We start from the raw sequence: 23,699 nt of genomic DNA, 5'->3' as shown, positions 1-23,699 counted from the left end.
TGTGGGATTCGAAGGCATCGGGCTACACGAAGCAGAATTTGTTTCGATTTGAATGAATCACACGGTAATTTAAAAACGGCTCCCCCAAAGCCAGAGAGCATCCTCTGAGGGGGACGGCGGCGGGCTGCGCCCTCCACCCCAAGTCTGCCGGATTCACTGCACGTATAAGACAGCAAGGCCGCTTCATCGCCGTTATTAGTCACTAACACCTGCGAGTGACTCACATGTTTCCTGTTTTTATACACGAGCTGGATGCATTTCCTGTTAGCAGAACCTCTGCCTCCAATTATGTCAAATTTCACTGTTAGATTACATTAAATTACTGCACCTGCTCTTTTTACTGCGTGTTTACTGTAAGACACAAGAAATGCTGTCACGGATTTTTCCATATAAAACTGAGTGCATTCATTTATTTGTTGATTTAACCTCCTAAGACCTGAACTCTTCCACAGCAGCATTTTTAATTTCTCTTTGATATTTGTTCACATTGGGGCCCGATGAATGTAAAAACAAAGAATTACCAGATTTTTTTTTAACCTTATTTTTGTTTTTAAGAAAAATGAGAGCCACATATGAGGATATTCGTTTAAAATTTTTATAGAGCAATAGCAGCATAATGTCCTCGTAAGTGTATATCAGGCCCTTGTAGAGCAAAATTTAGTCTAAATAACCCAAAATGTGATGTCCACATATGTGGACGCAGGTCCTCGGAGGTTAAATAAAAATACTGTGAAACTACAGTACAGTCCTGCTACTAGATTTACCAGCATTGCAGTTTTTAAATACTAATTACTGGCAGACGTGGAGAAAAGCTGCTGTAACATATGTGTATAAACTACAGTATATAAGAACTGCACGCTAACATACAGAAACGGAAAAACCTCACAGGATTGTGAATAATTAAGTAGAAATCGCTCATTCAGCAGAGCTGTGACGGTTACTTTAAAATGTTTGCGGGACTGAGACAAATCTGCAGGTTCAGCCTCCTCGACCAGGAATTCTGCAGCGATTAATCGTCTTCAGAGTTTACAGAAAAAACATGCATTAAATACACGTTTGATCGAGTAGCATTCCTGCAACAGCTGCACGCATTAACCAGAAGGATCGCGACAAAGCTGATCTCGTGCCGTCGTTCCAGAACATCAAGAAGAAGAATGGAAGGTGTGACTGGTTAATAAACAGCACAGACGGTCAGCTGTTGGTTTGCATGGCGCTATAAAGACTATATGTGTTTGTAGATCACAGCAGTATGAACAGGAGTAACAAAGCAAATGTAGCTGCTGCAACTTTACAGTCATTTAACAGCAGAACGTCTCACGATGTGCCTCATTGTGGTCACGTTACACTTTCAACACAACGACTGTCAGAAGCCACCACAGCACGCAGTGCACAGATATTCTTATTAAAAACACAGTAACTGCAGCCTGTTTTTACCCTGTGTCACTATGAGAAACGCTGAAAATAAGTCAAACCAAAATTAATCGGAAAAGAAAAAAAAATAAATGTAACAACAAATACAATAAATTAATATAATTTAAATACAAATCACACAGGAAGCAATTACATCACAAATACTGATTTATGTCAGTTTGGACTGATGTCTGTTTTAAATATTTAGATGTTTTTATTCTTCCTTTATTTTGACTGCAACAGCTCTGATCCTCCGTATTAATGTGGGGATATTTACTCAGACATGATAGAAGTGCACTGCTCACGTGCACGTGCAAACGGCGAGGAGAAACCCTGAAGCACGCTGTCAAGCTGTACTGTTTACTTTTAATCTCATTAATAATGAGAGACCAACATAATGACGTCATTAATAATCTGTGATTTTGGACGTTACACAATCCCATCAAAGAATAAAACAACTTCATCAAAGAGCAGCAACGAGACAAAATCCCCAACTCCAGAGGAAAGCGGCCTCCGAGTCTCCGACCTATAAAAGCTCAGCTGTGCGTGGAGCTGATGCCGGTGGGCTCGGTGTGAACGCAGCACCCGTAAAGCTGCGACCGATCCCCGACGAGTGTCGCCGGCAAACACACCGAATCTCAGAAAAGAAACGGCCGATTAACGCGCCGCTTGCAAATGAATCTGATTGGAGATCGTCCCAGAGTCGCGCCGGCGACGTGGAGCTCGTTTCAGTAATTATCAGCTTGGCGCTCGGCGTGCCAGCACACACTGAAACACAAACTGAGACTACAGCGAGCTGCAAACACGAGCGGCGCATGAATGGCTGCGCGTATACGTCGCTGTGTTGGGGCTCGTCTTTTCTTTCCCTCGTATGTCTCCTAACACCTGTTGTGAAATATGTATATGTGCGTTTCTGGATCCTTGTCAGAAAACTTGTTATGTTGATATCACACTGCGTGCCGCAGCGACATCAAGGTGACAGCTCGAGAAAAGGTGGGATGTTTTTATGCAAATGGCGCCTGAACGGAGCTGCAACCAGAAAAAGACTCGGCGAGCTGCGCAGGTATGCAGCGAGCGTTGGAGGTTCTGAGGTGGATTTCTGCATATGTGTGTGAGTGGGGGGAGGAGGAGGGCTGCACATGTGTGAGTGGGCTCAGGTGGATTGTGAACTCCACAGATGGACATTTGGAGCAGCTTTGCGCCCTGCAGCAAACACACACACACATTCACACTCCCACGCACGGCTGTAACATTAACCTCGTGTAACTGTAGCCGAGAGAAAGCCATAAAAACCCTCCTCAGCACCTCGAATCACGTATCGACACGCTGATCCAATAATTCAGCTGTCCAAACACCAGGAAAGTCGAATCGGCCTCCAGATTCTAACGTTTCGTCTGCGTCCTGAAGATGCCTCTGCAGAGAGGTTTCCTTCAGCAATTTTAACTCTGCAAACGTGATGATCGGGAAATATTATACAGTCGAAATTAAACCTGCTGCACTGCCATCACCACAGAAATAGAAACGTGCTTCATTCGGCTCTATTTGACTTGTTTATTGTTGCTGATCACGAAGCTCGTGAAACAGAAGAATATGATATATAAACGTAACTATGACACACGGAGGGAGCTAAGTTTAGACTTTAATTATAATATGGTAGTTTTCCTTTTGCAGTGATGCTCTGAAATCTCGGACGCAGGGAAAGCAGCAGCACAGAGGTGATCCTGAAACTATCAGATGATGGGACGGAGGGCAGGGCAGGAGGTGGGCTGCACCACCACCTGGCGACTTCACCACCTCAAACACCAGCTTATCCTGATTTCACGTGGTAGGTCATGAGTGGTGATGAGAGCTGGGCCTGCAGCTGTGCGGGTTACAGCCAATGATCAGGGACCAGTAGGTCCTTTTGTTGTTTCTGCAGTGTGAGTTCCTCTTCACTCATATCAGGATATCTGCAGAGTTGTACTGTAACATCCTGAGGCAGCTGAGGGAGCCTCTTTTTACCTAGCGACTCCCTAATTAACCCAACACGCATGTCTTTGGATAGTGGGAGGAGCCTGTGCAGGAGAACATGCAAAAGTCAACATGAAAGACCTCGTGTGACGAGGAGGTTTAACCCGGAGCAGCCAAACTATCAGCGTCTGAGAGCAGCGTCCTGCCAGGTGTTTGACCTCTACGTGTCGCATAGAAGCGTTTACATTATTTATGCTTCGACAATCCTGGAAACCTCCTCGCTGTCACTGTCGGTCTGTCAATCAGGCCAGTGAGCGTCACACCTGGGCTGGCCTGAAAGCAGCTCCTCTCTGCAGCATCGTTGTGCTGCCTTCTGATCTGGGGGTTGAATCTGTGTTCAGAAATAGCGTCCTAACGACGCAGTCACATGGCGTGATCTAAATGTGTCGAGGGGGTGAAAATAGCAGCTCGGTGCGACATGACTAAAACATTAAAGACCCGACCGAAGGAGAGGCCGCGTTCCTGTGTCCCTGCGCCTCATTCACGGCTTTCTGTTTTCGACCTTTACACGGCGCCGTTTGTCGCTCCGGCTCCTCGTTTCGTGCCTTCTTTCACCTCTTTGTGCCACTGTGTGCTAAAAGTCTCTCCCCTCACAGGCTCGTCTTCTATCCCGGCTGGAGGTTGAAGGGATGAAGGGCTGGCGGAGGCGGGGGGTTGGTGTAGACGGAGGCTGTGTGGAGCTGCTCGCTCCCCGAGGAGCCTCTTCTGCCAGCCCAGTGCCACAGATCAGCAGTCAGCCAGCCAGCCGTGCACTGACCTCATCCCTCTCCCTCTCTCTCCTCTATTTCTGTCTCCTTCTATCTCGCTCTGCCTCTCTGCCAGAGGCACTCGCTGTCCCCGTGTCTCCTTCCTACGCCAACTGCCTGTCCTGCTACCAACGGTGCATGTCTGTCTGGCAACCTCTCCGCCCGCCTTTCTGTCTGTCTCTCTTCCAGCCGGTCTTTCTATTATTCCTCCAGTCCTCCTGTCTGCCTGCCTGTCCATCTGCCTGTCTGCCTGCCAGCCTCCTTCTCCAGCCAATACCTCCACAGCGGAAAGCGTCCAGGCTGTCAGCCGCTCTGCCAATCTGCCCGACTATCTGCCCGTCTACTCGTCATCTGTTTGTGTCTCTGTTTGTTTGCCCGCTCGTCTATCTGCCTGTTTACCTGTCTGCCTCTCCATCTGTCTGCTGTCTGTCTCGCTGCACGGCTGTCTGCGTCCAGGTAAAGAGGCAAACGAAACCCTGCCTCCGCTCTGTAGCGGCCTGTGAAATAATTCTGCAAAAATCTGATCTAAAGCATAAAAAAGAGAAACAGAGGACACAACAAATGACAGGAAAACATCAGACTCGGGCACAAAGCCTAAAGCATCTGCAGTCTGAAGGTGAAGCAGAGCATCTGTCGGGCTGATGATCGGGCTCAGTGTGGTTCTGATAATCCTCGAGCACTCCACCAGGCCCAGAAACCATCCACCCACCATCAGGTGAGAGCTTCATCAGAGATGTCACTCTGGAGGAAATCTGAAGGACCAGACTTAATCAAATTCCCTTTGGAAGTCTCAGCTCTCCATCTTTCTGGCTGGATGCTGTGAATTCTGTTTATTGCTGGTTAAAACATGAGGACATGAAATATTCTCATTGTTACAAACATGTTTTCATCCACACAGGCCGCCGTGACTTTGGCTCTGCACCCCACCCAGGTAGGTTGAACTGTGTGGACTGTGTGTGCTGTTTCAGGGTTATGCTGCTCCCAGTGCTGCTGGCTACGAACGATGATGGAAACCAGTTTAACCAGAGTGAAAATCACCCTTTCCACCTCTGTGGCAAACCAGAGGTCACGACCCCGATAAGCAGTAGAAGAAGATGGTGGTGGATGACGACATTTTATTATGAAAGGATAGTTTGATTCTCTAACTTCCTGTCACCGCTACAGGTTACAGTGAATGTTTTTCTGCTGCTGTTGGATTGAAATGACTGAACTGTTGTTTCCTGGGCTCAGTGTGTCTGTGTTTCAGATTTCTTTTTCATCTGGCTGATAAAGTCAACTTTTATTGTGCTCTATGTTTAGCAGGAAGTTTACTACAGAAATAAACAATACCACTGTTTAATAAAAAAATGCAAAAAGTTTGTTTTTATTTTACTTTTATTATAGAACCTAAATAAAAATGTTTGATGAAACTATTAAATGATTGGAGAGCTCCAGCTGACTATGATGAACTCGGACTGGGTTGCAAAGCGGCTTGCAGGATTGATTATCCATCATTAGCTGTTTCATTCCAGCTCACATTTATAATCTGTATTATATTATATAAGACAATTATTTTTAAGTGGTGTCTTTATCTCAGAGACGAGTGTAAATAACCATTTGGGCTGTTCATCAGAGTGCCCTCTAGATGAAGCTCAGCCGGTTGGGGCGCAGTGGGATTAAATATTAAGAGAGCGGGCTCTTTGTGCTCGGCTCAGTCTTTTCCTGCTTTAATCTCATATTCACAGACGAGCACCTTCCTGCTCCTGTTGTCGACTGTAAATCTCAGTGACTGATGCACCACAGTTTGTGAGGGTTTCTTTCTTGGCAGACGACGACTTTTCATTCACTGTCTTTCCAAACGAGACGCCCGGAGCGCTCCTCTGTCTTCAGACGCTTGCTCATCAGGCCAACTTCCTGCTAATAGTCCTCCACGCTCTCATTCACAGCTCCGTGTTTTAAAAAAAACAGAAAAGGCTGTCCTGTCTTTTCTCGCTATCCTTTCTGTGTCTCGCTCTCCCATGTCCTCTTCTATTCTTGTCTCAACGGGAGCGCGAGAGAGCATTTGACTGGCTCCTCTCGACCAAAGGCTGCGCCGCGCGCTCGCTCGGCAGTCAAGGACGAGTCTAATAGAGGTAGAACAAAAGAAGAGGGGCGAGGGAGGCGAGCAGAGAAACAAGCCTGCTGTGGCGCAGAGCTCTTTGAAATCAGTGGAAAATAATAAAGGTGTGCAATTCCCCGTCTGTGGCGCCGACGTTTGGCCCGCACCTCTGTCCACAGGTGGGGAGGGCAGGGGAAGGAAACACAAGTTTGCCCGTGCTTTACATCTCGCACGGCTCCACGGGAGGCTTCAAATGAGCACTGCATCTCCTCCTGCACAACCACAGCCACGTGCATTATGTTCATTCACTGCAGGGTCAACAAGATGCTTCACACATCCCATCCACCTCCAATTTTTCCTGCATGTAATCTTCTCTCTGTGTCATTTCACGAGAGATCGCTTCTACACTGCGTTCAGGCTGATTCTGCCTTACCGCGTTCTCTTTGTCTCCACCCGTGCGCTACAAATAAAGTAAAAACAATAGAGTACAAGCGTTTCCTGTCTCGCTGTTCTCTCGCCGTTTGTGTTTACGCTCACTCCCACATGAAGCACATTTAAATGCCTCTGCAGCGAGATGGCTAATCCCTGTTGTGGATTGGCCCAGTTAGCGGTTCCCGGCTTTTGGAGGGGAACGTGGGGATGAGGCGGGAGGGTGCAGTGGGTAAACCCGGCCCATGTTTCTGCAGCACTGATAGATGTTATCTGTGTCAGCCTTTGTTTCTTCCTCCCTCTCCTCCTCCTGTTTCTCCCTCCACAGCCTGTCTCCTGCTCCTCTTCTTATTATTATTTTTGCCGCGCTCCTCTCCTCCCTCCTCCTTCGATCCGGTGCCCAGATGCAGAGACGGCAGCTGTGTTGTGTTTTAAAGTGTGCCCGGTTGAAACCGCTGCGCCTGGCATCTGCTGTTGGCAGAAAATAATAATAACCAACCCCCACTATAGGCATCCGTCTCTCTCTCTCTGCTCTCGCTGCCTTTTAATCCTCTGAAACGAGATGAAACACAGCGGCCGTGCTTTTGGGGATGAAAGGGTTAACCTGCTGCAGAGCTCCTCTTCCAGCAAGCTTACTAATAACCACCAATTACTGAGCTGTACACGAGAAAAGAAAAAACAAAAAGGGCCCTCTATGTTAGTCAGGGCTTGTTAGCCTCTGGGCATGTGGCTAGCTAGCTAGCTAACTAGTCTCTCTCCTGGAGTAGCCTAAATGAGCTCCCTGCAGATTTCTAATTCCAATGTTTGTTAGACATGATGCATAGGAGCCTCCTGATCAAGCTAACAAGCTAAACGTGCCGGGTGGCAGTCTGGCAGCGCTTCTCATAGCTGTCAACAAAGAGACTGACAACGTCGTCAGCTAGCTAGGGATCTCATTTAAGCCGGCTAATCAGACACAGCCGTGCTTCGCGCTAAGGTGGCGTCCTCCTGAGAGCAAAGCTTCGGAGACGAGGGGAGCGCGTCATCCAGCTCTGACACCCAAACACAGGGGCCGATGGAGAAGCGGGCGGGCGGGCTGCGTTAGCCGGCCGGGGCTGTAATTAGGTGCCCAGAGCTCAACGCCCACACGCCTCAAATGAGACGCCATCTCTCCATCCCCTCCCTCCCTCAGCCTCTGCAAACAGGCTCCCGGGCGCCTGGAAGCTGCTGCACACACACACACACACACACACACACACACACACACCTATATATATTTTCCATGTGCAGCATATACATGTATCATCAAGCTACCAACAGGAGACGAGCTCGCCCACGCAGATTTATGCAAAAACACATAAAGACATGAAAGCAGACAACGAGGGAACATATAAATACAAATACTCTTTTGTACACTTTTTATAGAGATCATGAAGAGTTAGAGCTCAACAAGTCCCTCAAAACTACACCTGCTTACACCTAAAGCAGCCTGTCCTTGTCCCCGGGGCATCAATTAGAGCCAAAGCCACTGATGTGGTTCGTTTACACACGAGGCGTCCTCTGGCTCCGAGCGGCCGAGGACATGTTTAGGTTTACTGCAGTGAAGACCTCACCTCAGACTCGTTTCCACCTAAACCTGACCGATGTGGCAAAAGCAGTATGCAGTGGACGGCTGAAGAACTGCAGGTTTCAGTGTTATCGTAATGTTTCAGCTCTGGAGGCTCTTATTAATACAATGATTCAGACTCAGAGTTCGTACGTATTCTGCAAACAGAAGACGATTTTCCCGTGAACGCTTTTACCGTTTATGTGATTCTGTCTAACGGTGGGACCATGTGAAGAGTGCCACATTTGAAAGTCAACTGCAGCGACATGTAGTACAGTGATATACTGACTCACACACATCGCAAAGGTAAAACATGCAGTTCAGCTGTATGTGAATCAGTAATCAGGCTCAGGTGAGCCTCTAAATGTGCTTTGCTGTTGTATCTTTAAGAAGTGCACCAAATATATTCCAATTCGGCCGAGGACAAAAATAGAAGCCAAATCAGTCCGAGGCACGGTATGGGAAAAAAGCGAGCTAGCAATCTCCACTGCAGTCTGTCTCCTCATCTCCCCTGGTCCGTGAGAGCAGAACACACTGGTGCACTGGCTTTTGACCACGGCAATTTTAATCAGTCTTTTTCACACTTCATTGGGAATTCATCGCCGCCTTCCCCCTTCAAACATTGTTTGGGAGAGTTATCAGCGGCAGGCAGCATATCCGGTAATTATACATGCAAGGTATCGCTGGGAGCGGGCTGAATATTTCAGCCAAATGCATGTGCTGCTGAGAGGCACTGGAGGGTACAGCTGCTTCACAAAGCTGGGTCTGCAGCGAGCGGCCGCCATTGAAGAACGCCGTCTGAGCGTCACATCCAGAGAGCGGTCCTCAGCTCGGCTGAAAGTTTACCGCAACACAGTTTGCATCACAACGAGGCGGCACGTCACGCGTGTTGTTCTTTAACGTAAATGATGAATTAAAGCAGATTGCGGCGCCGCAGAGCCGAGGAGCAGATGGAGAGTGTGAGAGCTTCGGCACGTTGCAGAGTCGCGGCACTACGAGAGACTAGATGGCGAAAAATTTTCGATGGTGATTGTTTACTGTGTGAGTAAGAGGCCAGCTGTTAATAAGCCCTAAACACACAGCCAGAGAAACACACACACACACAGAAACCACCAGTCAGACACTAGAGGGTCCTCTGGGGAACATAGCAGCAGAGGCACAACAGTGACTCATCCAAACGGTCACGGCACACACACACACACACACACACACACCCTCGTGGCGGCCGGGCTGTCAGATAGCATCAGCAGCCAGCCTATGGAGCGCTGCTGACAGGTGTGGCCCGCCAGTCACGCACGCACACACGAGCCAGCCTCGTCCTCCAACCCCTCGCCTGACAGGGAACCTCATGCGATAATGTACCCCATTCTGTGACAAAGGGAGCGTGTGCGCCCTGTCGCGTGTGTGTTCGTGGCTTTATCTGCGTGCATACAGTAGGCTGAAGCACGCCAAGGCCAATCGGTGCAACGCTAACGCGCCGCCATGCTACTGCAGCTGAATTGAGAGCGGAGAGGCATGGAGACGGCTCGGATCGATCGAGTAACACACAGCCTGGCTAATTCTCTGTATCGTGTGTGGGCTGCACAGCGCATATAGAGCCGTGTGCTTTTCACAGTGGGGATGGGCTTTCTGACAATGATCTCGCTACATGTGTGTACCAACGGTGTGAAGCACGTCCGTGCAGGAGGGAACAGATCAGCCCGAGTGCGTTTGCAGCTTAATGTGTCACGGCTACACAAATGTAGCATTATTAGGGTAAAGGCTGCAGGTTTGGAGCTCGAGCCAGAACCACGACCTGTTTCCTGAGCAGTTTGGAACCTCGAACACCGAGGAACTAAAAACTGACTGAAAATAGAATTAAGTAGAAACATCCAAAAATAATAACAATAATAATAATAACAATGATCCCTCAGGAGACTACAACCTCCCTCTCCCAGGTACGTCCCAGTCATGCTACTGGCACCACCTCCACCTCCCAAAACAGACTCTGTGGCTTTTGTCAAAGGCTGTGCATTAAAGGTGTCATTTTAGCCTCACTGCTGCTGCTATCCTCAGCGCGTGCAGCCACAAGTGACTGTATGAGAGCGTCACGCAGATGCACATACCTGCTAACTAGTGCTCAGTACCATCCACATCAAATCAGCAGCGATATTATTGGTCAGTAATTACATTCAAATGTACTTAAAATGCTCTGAAACAGCACAAACACGTCCAGAGGTCCAGCTAGCAGCCACAGCCGCCTGTGTCGTCATCCGCCTGTCGGTCACAGAGGCCACGCCCCTAACAATGCAAACTCAAACAGCTGTTATGAAGGTCAAAAAATAATTTTTGCATCAGGCTTCAAACACGTTTATTTTAACTGGAGCCCCTGCTGGACGTCAGAGGAATTGCAGCTTCATTTTTGCGCTCTGAAGGTTGATGTTAACTTTTTCTTCTGTTTGCAAAGTAAAAAAAAAATGCTCCACAGCCTCGCTTCAGTTACACTTTTACAGGTAACATGAGTGTTAAAGATGTGGAGGTGAGATGGTGCATTATGCAGAAAGTCTGCCGCAGGTACGAAGCAGCCTCGCACAGCCTTCAGCACATAACACAGACACCTGCGTGCAGTCCTACCTGTATCACTGCTCATTGCTCACTCCTAATTAGAGGCCATATGTTTGCAGCGTGAAACAATCTTATTCTTACTCGATGAGTACGCGAACACACTCAGAAGCACGCGCGCCGCATTCAAAAACATGGCAACAGATGGACCGCAAAACACACGCAAACAATAGCCACCCACACCCGGGCACATTAATGCACGTCAGTCACTGCACGCACGCACGCACACACACACACACACACACACACACACACACACACGCAGACGTATATACAGCCCACTCTGTTGCCTCTGAGCGGTCTAGGCAGATCAAATAATCATGCTTTCCATCTGTTTCCATTTCTCTACATTAGCTTTGTGAAGGCGCCCTACAGACCCTGTTAAGAAGCGCCGCAGCCATGGGTAAAATAATGATTCCTCTCTCAGCCCCCCCACTCCTCATTATCTCCATCCAAAGCCGATTCAATGACAGCGAGGAGATACGGCCCTGCTGCATGTTATACTGCTCCGTAATGCCACCGTGCTGTGATATTACGCCGGGTTTGCGGCGCAGAGAGCTTTTAATAGCGTCTGAATGGTTATTTTGATGGGACATAGCGCGGGTCACAGAATCAGCTGTGCCTGAAATATGTCCTCCCGACGCTTGTAGCACGGCGCTCCATATCCTGGACTAAACCTGCACCGCGTCTCTAAATAATGTGATGGGCCGAATCGGGCCTACAGTCAGGACATAAAGCACAAACACTGGGATGAATAAGTGAAAATGATAATATCACCATCATCCTCATGCACTGAAGTGGGAAGCTGAGATGCAGCCTGTGAGAGAGTGTGCCATCTCGCCACTGAGCCCGGGAAGGAGGGAGGGAGGGTGAGGGGATGTTTGGTCTCTGTTATGCAAGATGGAAATGAGTTTGCCACGCTTTGCTGTAGCCAAGCTATTTTGGAACGGCTCACATCGGAAAACGCTGGGCCGAGCAGGAAAATTAGGTCACTTACACGAGCGGGGCAGCGGCTTCTCGCGCGGCGGTGGCAAGGGGTTAAGACTAAAGGAGTGATGCACCTAGCGGTATTTATCCAGGGCGGGGGGGACGCAGGAGCTTGACAGAGGCAAAGCGAACGGGAGCGTTTTAGCCGAGACCCGGCAACGACCCGAACGTGCCGCGGCTTCACGTTCCTCCTCCGTTTGTAGCAGATCACACTACACACCGTGACTCCTGTCTGCATGCAGAGGCCGGCGCCTGCACACACGCTCTGATTTATTATGCATGGGACTGTGGGGCGCACTCGGTGAGGGAGAATGAGAAACGATGGCATTCCCCTTGTTAGCAGTAAATATGTGATCCATCCCCCTCGTTAACCACTGAACTGAGATGAAGAAATGAAGGCAAAACTCCCCCCCCATCCCACCCCTTCACAGTTATATTTGAACTAATCATCCGGCAGGACGGAGAAAATCCTGTTACAGAGACCGATAACAATGAGCAGAGATGCAGTGCAGCCAGAGGAGAGGAGAGACGGGAGAGGGAGAGATAAAGGGAATGACAGAAGGAGCAGAGGAAGGACATGAGGAGGAACTCTGTGTGTGTCTGTGTGTGTCTGTGTGTGTCAGGAGGAAGGCCCAGCGGTGCCTCGTCAGCGGTTTCAGGGGGTTGTGTCTGGGGAGGCCTGCAGGTGGCAGGTGGATATGCCCTAGTTTAGTTTGAGCAGCACCTCGTCTGCTAACACACTGATTCACTCACAGCCTGTATATAAAAGATGGCAGACACTACCGCAAACCCCTTTGACCACCTGATTTTGGCGTGTGGTGTCTGTGGAGTCAGAAGCGAGCGGGGTCATAACGCCGTGCCCACAGATGCCACAGACTCCAACTGACGACATCGTTCACCACTACAAATCTCGTATAGTATTTCGTAAAATTCATAAAATTACTTTTACGAAATATTATATCGTAGTGAGCGTGTGTGTCACGAACACTTTGTTTTATGGGGACATTCAGAGTTCAACTCCCGGCTTGTAGTTTGAAAGACAGACACAGGTACCTGCTAATTAGTGCTCAATAACATCCAATTAAAATCCTCAAATCTCACTCAGCAAACTGGAGCTCCGCCTTCTTGGGTGGTTTGTTAGTACAGTAACCTCACAGCAGCCGTGGTATCGGTCAGATGATGTCATTATGCTCCAACGGCACAAACACGTCCCAGAGGTCCAGCTCAGGTGAAGCTAGCAAACAGCTAGCAGCTACAACCGCCTGTGTCTGCACCTGTCAAAGAGGCCACGCCCCTAATAACGTAAACTTTAAGCCTTAATTCAGTGTAAACAGCTGTTATGAAAGGGGAAATGATATATAGCGATCATTTTCTGTATCAGGCTGTTAACGTGTTTATTGCAACACGGGGACTGACGCCCTGCTGGACATTAGAGGAACTGCAGGTTTCAGTTGAGGCTTATTCTGATCTTTTCTCTTATTCTCCTGAAACAGTGAAATTAAATATAACATATGTGAGTTTAGTTACAGCAGTATAGGCAGACTAACTGTTCTTACCCCGATGTCTCGGTCCTGAGATTGCTCTGCGTTTCTGTGTGATTCATATATTGATAACCGAGCCTCTGTGACAACACGTCACAAAAACCAGCAACAAAAACACAATTTCAGGACTCCAAACGAGGCGATTGATTCAGCTCAAAGGCGCGCGACACAAACCCAGATTAGCCCGACGAGTTCGGAGCTCTGTTTGTTTGCCTGACACAATCCCGTCTGCGTCGGAGTTTGATTTTCGGAGCGAGGCGTGAGCGCTAAGTGGTCACAACTGAAGCCAAATCATTGTTTCCCCAAACAAAAGCTGCATGTTCACGAAACACAGCTATTGATCTGAGCCGTGTTGCCCGGACTCAACCACACCGTCAATATTTATGCACCCGTGTCTGTTTATGTTCCAACTGTTGCATATTTCCATGTGTGTGTGTGCACGCGTGCCCCTCCCCCGCCGCCGGTCTGCACATTCAGTCCTCATGCGAGCGCTTGTGCGCGTCAGACGGGCCGTCAGTCCTAAAGAGGGCCGCGGCGCTGTCACGCCATGACACCTCTCATTTGCTGCTGCTCCTGTGAAGCGGAGCTGAAGGCAGAGGTCAGGCCACCCTCGCAGAGACGCGCCACTCAGAGCACATCATGTCCGCCCGCCGCGCTGCAGCACCAGGGCATCAGCACGCACGAATCAATCACAAATACATTTGCATACACACACACACACACACACACACACTAAACATTTATCTGTGCAACAAAATAGCATCATGCTTCCTTCATGCTTCCTTCTCTCCTTCCTCTTTCATGCATCCATCCTCCCTTCCTCCTTCCTGCATATTTAATTCCTTCCTTCCCTTAATGCATACTTCTTCCTTCCTTTCCTTCTTCCTCTCTGTATACTTCACATCATTAGTTCCTTCCCTCCTTCTTTCTGTCCTTCCTTCATCTTGTATGTCTTCTGCTGTCCATCCTTCTATTCTTCCTAACATTATGCATACATGCTTCCTTTCTCCTGAATCCTTAATAATACCTTCCTTCCTTGCAGACTTTTGTTCTTCCTTCCTACAAGCTTCTCTTCTTTCTTTGATTGTTTATTTCTTTGCTCAGTGATTATTTCCTTTCTTCCAGGATCTCCTTTACTTTCTGTATATTTCCTTTCTTCTTCCACACTTCCTGTCTTGCTTCCCTCCTTCCACAATTCCTTCCTACCTGAAAGCCTTTTATATTTCCTTCTTTCCTCCCTGTATCTATCCTTCCTATGCTGTATCCTTCCATTTCCCTGTCTGTTTACTTCTTTACATCTTCTTTTGCATGCTTCCTTCCCAGTTTCTCTATACTTCCTTCCTTTCTGTAAACATCCATCATTCCTTAATGTATCCTTTCTTCCTTTTTTCCCCTGATGCTTCCCTCTTCACTTCCTTCCTTCCTTAATCAGTCACAGATGTATTTCCTTTCCTCCGCCTGCCTCCACAGATCACTTATCCCCAGTTAAGACAACATCGTGCCTCAAATGTAGAAAACAAAGTGAGGATGATGAAGGCGGGCTGTCTGTGACCTGCGCTGGATGCTGATTGGTTATTGGTCTGTAGTTGCACACGTGCTGATTTACATTAACACTTAAAAAAGGAGGAAGTAGGAGCACAGCGGCATGTGAACCCGAATTATTCCTGCAAAGCTACTCAAAGCAATCAGCTCCTCTCCCGACACCACCTCCTCGCTCCTGCAGGCCGTCCATTCGTCTCGACCGGTGTCACATGCCGTCATCAATTACCCATTAGACAGTGTAATATTCACCCAATATTGCCCGCGTGTGACTGGGAGATTTTAGAGTGATCAAAACCGACAAATCTGATTTACAGCGCTGGCATAAATAAGGAGCGCGTGCCCTCCCTGATTGCCCTGCTGAATAATGGATGCCTGTTTGGTAATCATTTTCCAATATCTCGCCACGTTCCCATGTACTGCCCTGACACTTCCTTTTTTAGCTTCTCCTTCTTCCTTTCTTCCTTTTTTCAATTCCTGCCTCCTTTTACTTCTGTATGTCCTTTCTCTGTACATCCTTCCTTCCTTCTTTTCTGCCTTCATTTCCTTCTTTTTTCCAGATTTTTCTCTATGTATCCTTAATTCATTCCTTCCTGTATCCATTCATTTTCTTTGTTTGTATACTTTAAACCTTTAATGTCCTTCAATATCCATATTTCCTTTCTTCCCTAGTTATGTATTTCCTTCCTTTGTTATTGTATCATACATCCTTCCTTCCCTTCGTTCTTTATTTATGTATGCTTTCTTCTTTCCTTTCCTTAAGCTTATCTCTCCTTCTTTGTATATGTTCTTCCTTCATAATTCCTATTTCCTTGTTTCCTTCCTATATGTCTCGTTCCTGTGTAACATCCTGACTTTCCTGCCTTCATGTGCACTTCCTTCCTTCCGTTCTGGTTTGTGTGCTTTTGGTCTCCTTCCTTCCTTGGTTCCTTCCACCCTCCCTTGACATGCGGCCTCCCTCGCAGCAGTGATGTAACCGCTCTGACCTGAAGACTCTGGCGTCTTGCTTGACTTTTCGGTAATGACGCAGCAGCGTCATTAGCGAGGAGGCGGGTGTTGCTGTGATTGAAACATTTCCTTTAATGATTCATCGTTTCATTGTTTAGAGAGAAACTAAATGTCAACAGGTGCCAGCGTGGCTGCTGATTCGACTGGAAAAGATCTGCAAACTAAGCCGGAGCTGAAATAAATGCGTTTCCACGGCGAGGCGGGTAAAACGGGCAGATAGACACACAAACCGAGTGGCATCAACTTTGAACTGCAGCCGCGCACACAGAAATTCAATTACTCCCCCCGCCCTCCGTCCCGTCCTATCGCTGACGCTAAACGTGGTGCTAAAGCTAATTGTAATTGCATGACAAAGACTCCAGCAGTCTGGAGGTCAGCGCTTTGATGATATCATAGCAGCGCTCTAAACAGCTGCTCCTCACCTCTTTGTAATATTCTTCAAGGCACCGTCGTGGCTCTAATGGGAAAAGGCCAAAGCAGGTTATGAAAATCCTTATTTACAGCTCGCTGCCGGGCTGTGTGAAGTAGGTCACAGTGGCTCCTGAAATGGAACCAGCTCGGCTCACGCCGTTTAATACTTTCCTTTTGAATGCGCGCCGCCGTGCAACGGCACAAACACGGTGTTTGCGCTGGGTAAGAGCGTCCCGACCCCCCGTTAGCGTGTCTGCAGCCTGTGGGAAAGTCCGGTTCTGACCCGCCGGAGCAACGAAAACACTGGAAGTGATTCCAGCTGCTCATCGTGCTCGCACCGAGCACTGGGAGGCTCACGTTATTATAACTAATACATGAGAAATGCACGTTTAACACAAGCAGCGCATCCTCTGATGTGTGAACACGGAAACAAGCAGCTGTAGCCGTGACGCCGCGGCGGCGGCCTGCTGATCAGGCAGGTTAACGCGGAGCTCCCGCAGCCTCATCAGGCACGCCGTCGCACGCTCGCACATCTCTTACAGCGCGTCAGCCGGTCGGGATAGGTGTGGGGCCAGCGTCGTCCCCCGAGGTGATGGATGCCTGTGGCAGGCTGTTATGCCACAAGGTGAAAATGTCCATTAATCAGCCGCACTTCCTTCACTGCCTCGGCTTTCCCATTACCAGCGCACTCCAAGCAGCCTGATTGGTTTTTAATTGGCCTGCCCGCCAGGAGATAGATCGCGTTTTCCCCGAGGAAAGGCACGAAGGTGTGTGTGTCTCTCTGGAGGGATACCCACACTGAAACTCCCTGTACTCTGTTTTCTGTGGACCTTTTTCACACGGGGGGACGGACGACCACATCCAGGTGGTAACCGCCACGTGTAATACGATTTTCTATCCACTAACAAGCGGTTTAACCTTTTGCTGTCGGACTTCAGTCCTGACACGACAGCTAACAGTTACACGAGTGCTTCTACCTGATATTCTAATTACACATCCGAAACCTCCCATTTCCTCATTTCCTCCTTTACCAAAACATGCCTTCTTCCCGTTTTCTGCACGCCTCCTTACTTCCTGTCCAGTATCCTTCCCTACCTCCCATTTTCTTTGTTTATGTGTCCTTTCTTCCTAACTTCCTGTATACTTTCCTACCTTACTTCTTATAAGCTTTCTTCCATCTTGTATGCTTTTCCTTCCCATTTTCTTCCTGTATGCCGTACCTCCTTCCTGCTCTACAGCATTCTTCCTTCTTTCCTTCCTCTTTCTCCTCCCTTTATATCATTGTTCCCTGCATGCTTCCTTTCTTCGCTTCCCTGATATATCCTTTTTTCCTCACTTTCTGTGTTACTTCCTTCTTTTTCAGTCTTCTGTAACCTTCCTGTGTACTTCCTCTTTCCCTCGGTGTTCTTCCTGTTTAGTTCTCTGTATGTCTCCTTGTTTCATTCATTCTTTCCTGTATAACTGTAGATTCTTTGGATATGCACACAGTTCGATTTGCATGTAAACGATGGGGCAGAGGAGGGAATGAAAGGATCCCAGGTGTTGGAGCAGCGACTTTGTGATCATAATAACCTTCGATATGAATTGTTGTTGGCCCGCGTCACCTCGTCCCGTCACCATCACATTGAATACAGCAGCCTGGAAACGCTGCTGATATTTTACAGTATCTGCTACAACTCGTGCTCTGACTGATGAGCGGCATAATTAATCAGCCGCCGCAGGAGTGCGTGTGCGAAGGACGCGCGAGCGGCCACATCCTACACCGAGTAGATGTCGGCATCGACGACGTGTCGGCTCGAATCGATCGATCTCCCCTCTGCCCGAGCCCGTCACGGAGACTGATTGGAAGACCGCATTGATTCCCACAAAGACACGCACAGCGAGCTCGGAATGACCCGAATGAGACCAAAAATCCACATCGTGATTAAATGTTTGAGCCGAGATCGGCCGCTGCCGAACCTGCGACTCATCCCGAGAGCCCCGGCGGTGCAGACCAGGGTCACCTGATTTGTCCACACGCTCTTTCATCAGTAAACTCATACACATGCACAGTCGACATCATCGTTTCCACTCCCAGATTTTTCCCAGAGTGTGGACGCAGACGTTCCATAATTTTATCATTTGCACATAAAAATTTCAATTATGAAGAAACAAACACATCACATGAACTCTGGAGAACGTGAGGTAAGAACAAAGGACGCTGAGGACGCCTATAGGCAGCTACTACAGCACCGCAAACACCTGTAACAACAATACTGATGATGATGATGATGATGATGAGAGCACTCCCGATCAGCTTCAGGATGAAGTAAATGATAAATTCGACATTTGAATAAGAAATAAATCAGCTGTTTCGTTTTTCACGGTAAGCTGAATTTAAAAAACTGATTTTTTAACTGTTAACTTTACAAACAGGAGTGTGTGTGGGAGTCCACAGGTCCACAGTGAGTGGAACACTGACCGCTGTGCCGTCACAGTGATTATTTTCTTCTACAGGAATCATTTATTTATTAATCCTTTATTTATCCAGGTAAAAAATCTCATTGAGATTAAAAATCTCATTTCCAAGAGAGACCTGGCATCATTCTGTCATCTTCAGCATGTGTTGCATAATCAGGTTCATGTTAAAGGAACAGATGTGCTGCAGATGTGCGACGTGAAACTGCGTCTCCCAGAAATGATACTTTAGTTTTCCAAACTTCGCCACGGGGAACAAATATTTTTTCATTTTTAACTTCGGACGCCGTTTCCTGCTCTCGCTCACAGCAGCTCGTGCTGCAGTCGCCTCGTACGGAGCGCTTCACATTCCCACAGCCGTCAGCTGACCCTCGCCGCTGATCCATCTCTGCCTTTAAATACACTTTACGTCGTTTTATAATTTGAAACAATAAAAGCATCAAACACAGAAACGCTGCCTCACTGTGAGTCGTTCATCAAACTTTCACTTTGTTTATTCTGCGATTTCGTATGGAGCATAGAAACAGTGCGAGATGATAACAGAGAGATTATCTGCGTCGTTAACGTGTCACTGTTTCATTTTTTCTTGCTTCCTGTATGAGAAAAACTTTATTTATCTCAGTAGGACATGCCTGCAGAAACATGCGCGTCACAGATGAACCGACAAATTAAAAAAACAGCTGACGTGAAACTTCAACCACAGAGCGTGTTTCGTTTGAATCCATCGATCGCGCCCGCCAATAATCGGGTTTTAACCCTCCCTTTAATGAGCGGCTCTGATTGCGGGTTTACTGTCCACAGGGGGCGCTCTGACATCAGTGAGCAGGAGTGAATACGAATGGTTTTTCACTACAATAGAAACCTGCAAGACATCTGCAAACAGAATCTTTTCTACTGTCTCGAGCTCTCCTGTCAACAATGTCCAAACAGTGAGCTCGAGAGCGCCCCCTGTGGAACAGAAAGTGAGCAGAGCTCTGATTGTACTAGAGGTTTTGTGGCTTTAATTCCCGCCTCACTCCCCTCGAAAGAGGCGCCGCCTCCTAGTGGTGAGTGGTGGTATACCATGCTGAAAGCAACGGGTTTTTAAAAATTGTTAATATTTTCCAAACGCCTAAGGAGGGCGAGTCGAGCACGTCCTCACTCGTGTCATTAAATGCACGTCAGCGTGCGACCACACGGGCAGTCCAGCCTCAGCGCACAGTCATGCTCTGTGTTACCGCACGCCGCAGTTCTGCTAAGCCTGCGTGTTCGTGTGGGATCCAGCCATTCAACATGGAAGCTAATATTAGCACGCAGCTGCCCCCACACCCCCACCCTGGCGGCTGCATGAAGGGGATCCCCGGGAGGCTTTTTCCTGCTCGTTCATTAGGCTGCCGAGCAGTAAAGACCCCCACCCGTGTCTTCGTCGATGCCGTGACTCGTTACACTGAGTCCACGTTCAGCATCAACACCTGACTTCCTCTCTGACGAGCCTCCCCGGGTTCTTTCACTTTCACACCACACAGAGGAGGAGATGGGAGGGGGGAGGAGGAGGGGGTTCCCACAGCGTTGGTCTCAGTCAGACCAGGTAGCATGCTTTCCCTCTATAATTTAATCACATTCAGCTGTCTCGCTGTCCTCGGCTCGCTCTGCAAAGCACATCAGCCACGCGCTCTCTCTCTAACAAGCACGCCGTCTCCTTCCTGCCGCCGTTTCAGGAACATCCCGGAGAACACGGCTTCACCTCAGCTCGCCGAGCGGCTCGGCTCAGAGATGCACTTCTTACTGTAACTGTAGGAGCGTCAGTGAGAGCAGTTTCACAGGTTTGAGATGACTTCACACTAAACTCAGGACTGAGAGACTGCTCTGGGCTTTTATTGATTTGTTATGTTTGTATTCCATTTTGTGCAGAAAACAAAGAAAGAAATCTTCACTGAACTCATTTAGAGTCTCTCAGGTTTGCATCACTTTATCTCTGAATCACAGATTAACTTAACTAAATCTCAGATTTGAGGAACACAAAGGATAAACCTGCTGAACTACTGACACCGGCCGATAAATGAATTCATCCCAGCCTGCACACACTTTCACTTTGAAAACACCGATGTGTCAGACGACGCAGGGTCAGTCTGGACTCCTCTCCAGATGTGTCCGAGCAACGCCTCCATCCTGCGCTCACAAACACTCACTGTGGAAGCAGCAAAGCTTTGCTTGTCATGACAGAATGAAACGTGTTACAGTGCATCTGTGTGAGTGCATGCAGACACACACGCACAACATCTGCATCAGGAGGAAGAGCAGACCGAAGGGACAGCATGTGCTTGAAGTTTGAGCTGAACTTCAGATTGCCTCGCTCAGCCTCGTCCATGAAGACATCAGAGTGACAGCACATGTGCGTGCAAATCAAAGCGCTCGAGAACACAAACATGGAGGAAATCTTGCAATAATCCAGCATTCAGCAGCATAACGATGAGACACGTTTCCAGCAAACACAGCGCGAATGTGCAGAGCAGCACTCAGCACCAAACTTCCACAACAAACTTGTGAAGCATGCAAGTTTCTTCACGATACCTGACGCAACAACAGCCCGCCCGACTGCAGCAACATGACAGAAACAAAGCCCGACGATACGACACCGGAGCGACCGCGAGGCTCCGATTCAGCCGAAACGCTCACTGAGCCGGGCAGCCGATCAACATCACACCGTCACGTCTACGGGCACGGCAGAAACACGAGAAGCCGTTAACGGGCAGGAGTTACCTTCCAGCTGCAGTCTTCTCAGTAAACTTTTCCTCCTGCTCTCCCGGTTTCAGCCTCTCCTTTATTTCTCTCACTGCAAAGTTGCGCTCTCCTCCTGCATGCAAATCATTTTTACGACTTGAGAGATGTGACCGGCAATGAGGGAAGGAGGTGGAGAGAGCGCGGAGAGCGAGAAAGGATGACAGAGGGGTGGAGGAGTGGAGATAATGGTTGGAAGGCAGACGACCAATGGGGCCCAGAGCCTGATGGAAAAAAGGAATCAGGACACACCAATGAGGAGAGAGAGAGAGAGAAGCAGGTATGGCAAGAGCGCGGTCGGGAGGAGACGGCGTAACGCAGACCGAGAGCGACACTGAGGGAGAGAGAGAGTGAGCAGAGCAATAAGAGAGAGAGAGGGAGGGCGGGAGAGGGAGAGGAGGTGGAGAGAGGCGAGGATCCCAGGCGAGATGGAGAGAAACGCTCAAAAAAACCATGGAAGGAAGAGGCTGACTTACCCGGGCGCTGCTAGTGGTATCCTTCACACGCCGCCTTGCAGACTCACACACACACACACACACACACACAGAAGCCGCGATAGAGGCGCACGCTGCTCCGCCGTCGCTGAGACCAACCAACAGAAAAACAACAAAGGAGAGAGAGGACTTCCAGAGCGGCTGGTGTACCCTGAAGGAGTGTGTGTGTGTGTGTGTGTGTGTGTGTGTGTGTGTGTGTGTGTGCATGCATGCGTGTGTGTGCGTGTGAGGAAGCTCGGAGGAGATGCAGGGACCACTGAAGGAAGCTGAAAGCTCGTCTCTCTGCATGTATGTCCTCCAACACTCTCTCTGCCCCCCCACATACATTTATTCAGGGCTGCAGACAGTCTGCTCCCAGAGCGAGTGCTTCCCACGGGCCCTGCACGGGCACACATGAAGGGAGGGGGAGGGGGAGGAGGAGGAGGAGGAGGAGGGGAGGGGGAGCACAGATACACGTTTGTGCCCTAAAAACGCTGGAATGAGCTCCACTCGTGGTTCAGTGCTCGTCTGACTGGAGACACAAACAGGAAGCAAACTTAAAGGAAGTCTCTGCCTCATCGCTGGCTTGCCGTTAATTAATCCTCCTCTTCCGCCTCCTCCTCCACCCATCACAGGCTCCGAGGCTGGCTGAGCAGCAGAATTAAGAGAGGAGAAGAAGATGAATGAGCGTGGAAGCGGGCGAGCTGCAGCCGTGTGGAGTGCACAATAACTGGGGTGACATTCATGTGTGGGAATAACAACACACTGATTTCCATATTTACACAGATATGCAAACACACACAATGTTAATTTGATCCCTGAGACATCGTCATAATTAGAGTATAAATTAGCTTCGTTTCTTACTGGACAAGAGGTGCTAATTCATTCGCTCGGCCCGCTGGGGCGGCTGAATCGGGCCTCTCGCTGCACACGAGCAATAACGTTTCCAAATACATTCGTGTTTGCACATAAATATTCAGAGCATATATGAAGCTCCAACAGTAAACACATCAGAAGCATCCAGCAGCATTTTATTCAACCAACAAGCTCTCTGCCTGCAGCAGCGCAGCAGGGCACCATAAGTACTCAGGGGGGCTGGGACCGCCGCTGCCCCCGGGGTGCTCCATATTACCTATGCTAATGCCAATCAGGCACAATTACTCCAGCAATCAGGCAGACCGAGGCGCTGACCCAGCAGCCCTGCATCGCTGCGCTGTGATGTTTGAATCCTGCCGTGAATCTGCTGCTCACGGAGCCTCGGCACCGAGGATCGCTTCACTCAAACAAGAAATCCGCTGAACCGGAGAGAAGACGGCGAGTCTCACCCAGAACGTCCCTCCATAAACCAACAAACATGCGAAACAAATCCCGACAGGGATGCCATAAGAGAAGGAAGGCAGGAGACGGAAACAGGAAGCAGTGACGGGATACGTTTCCCTTTTAGGCTTTGACTGGATTGTAATTTGTTGGTAATTATTCCATAACGAGGGATAACTCAGCCACGGGGTCAGTGACAGGTTAGCAGTGAATCTTCACGGGATCTTTGAATCTTAAACATCTGCAAACCAGATGTTGGTTCAGATTCAGTGTGAGGTAATAAAGATGGAGAGCCAGCCTGACTGTGATGACATCATGAATCAGACAGGTACAGGAAGGAAGACGGGTATC

The 23,699-nt window shown here is 48.7% G+C and overlaps 1 protein-coding gene across 11 annotated transcripts in view; it reads right to left on the bottom strand.

Moving 5' to 3' along the window:
• myt1lb (myelin transcription factor 1-like, b) overlaps window positions 1-22,450 on the bottom strand; it is a 107,102-nt gene extending 84,652 nt beyond the window's left edge. For 4 of the 11 annotated variants that reach the window (XM_014340015.2, XM_014340020.2, XM_042228398.1 and 1 more), the window contains exon 1: window positions 21,541-21,947. The gene's annotated coding sequence lies outside the window, so the exon portion shown is untranslated. Of the gene's footprint in view, window positions 1-21,540; window positions 21,949-22,034 lie in introns of those variants that run through there. The other 7 variants (XM_042228397.1, XM_014340017.2, XM_014340023.2 and 4 more) reach the window with 3 other exon arrangements.
• Between the last annotated feature and the right edge of the window lie 1,249 nt (window positions 22,451-23,699).

The sequence above is a fragment of the Haplochromis burtoni genome, unplaced genomic scaffold, assembly GCF_018398535.1.
Source record: "Haplochromis burtoni strain Fernald_Lab_line unplaced genomic scaffold, NCSU_Asbu1 Contig_321, whole genome shotgun sequence".
Taxonomy (NCBI): domain Eukaryota; kingdom Metazoa; phylum Chordata; class Actinopteri; order Cichliformes; family Cichlidae; genus Haplochromis; species Haplochromis burtoni.
This window is presented reverse-complemented; position numbering and strand designations above follow the sequence as displayed.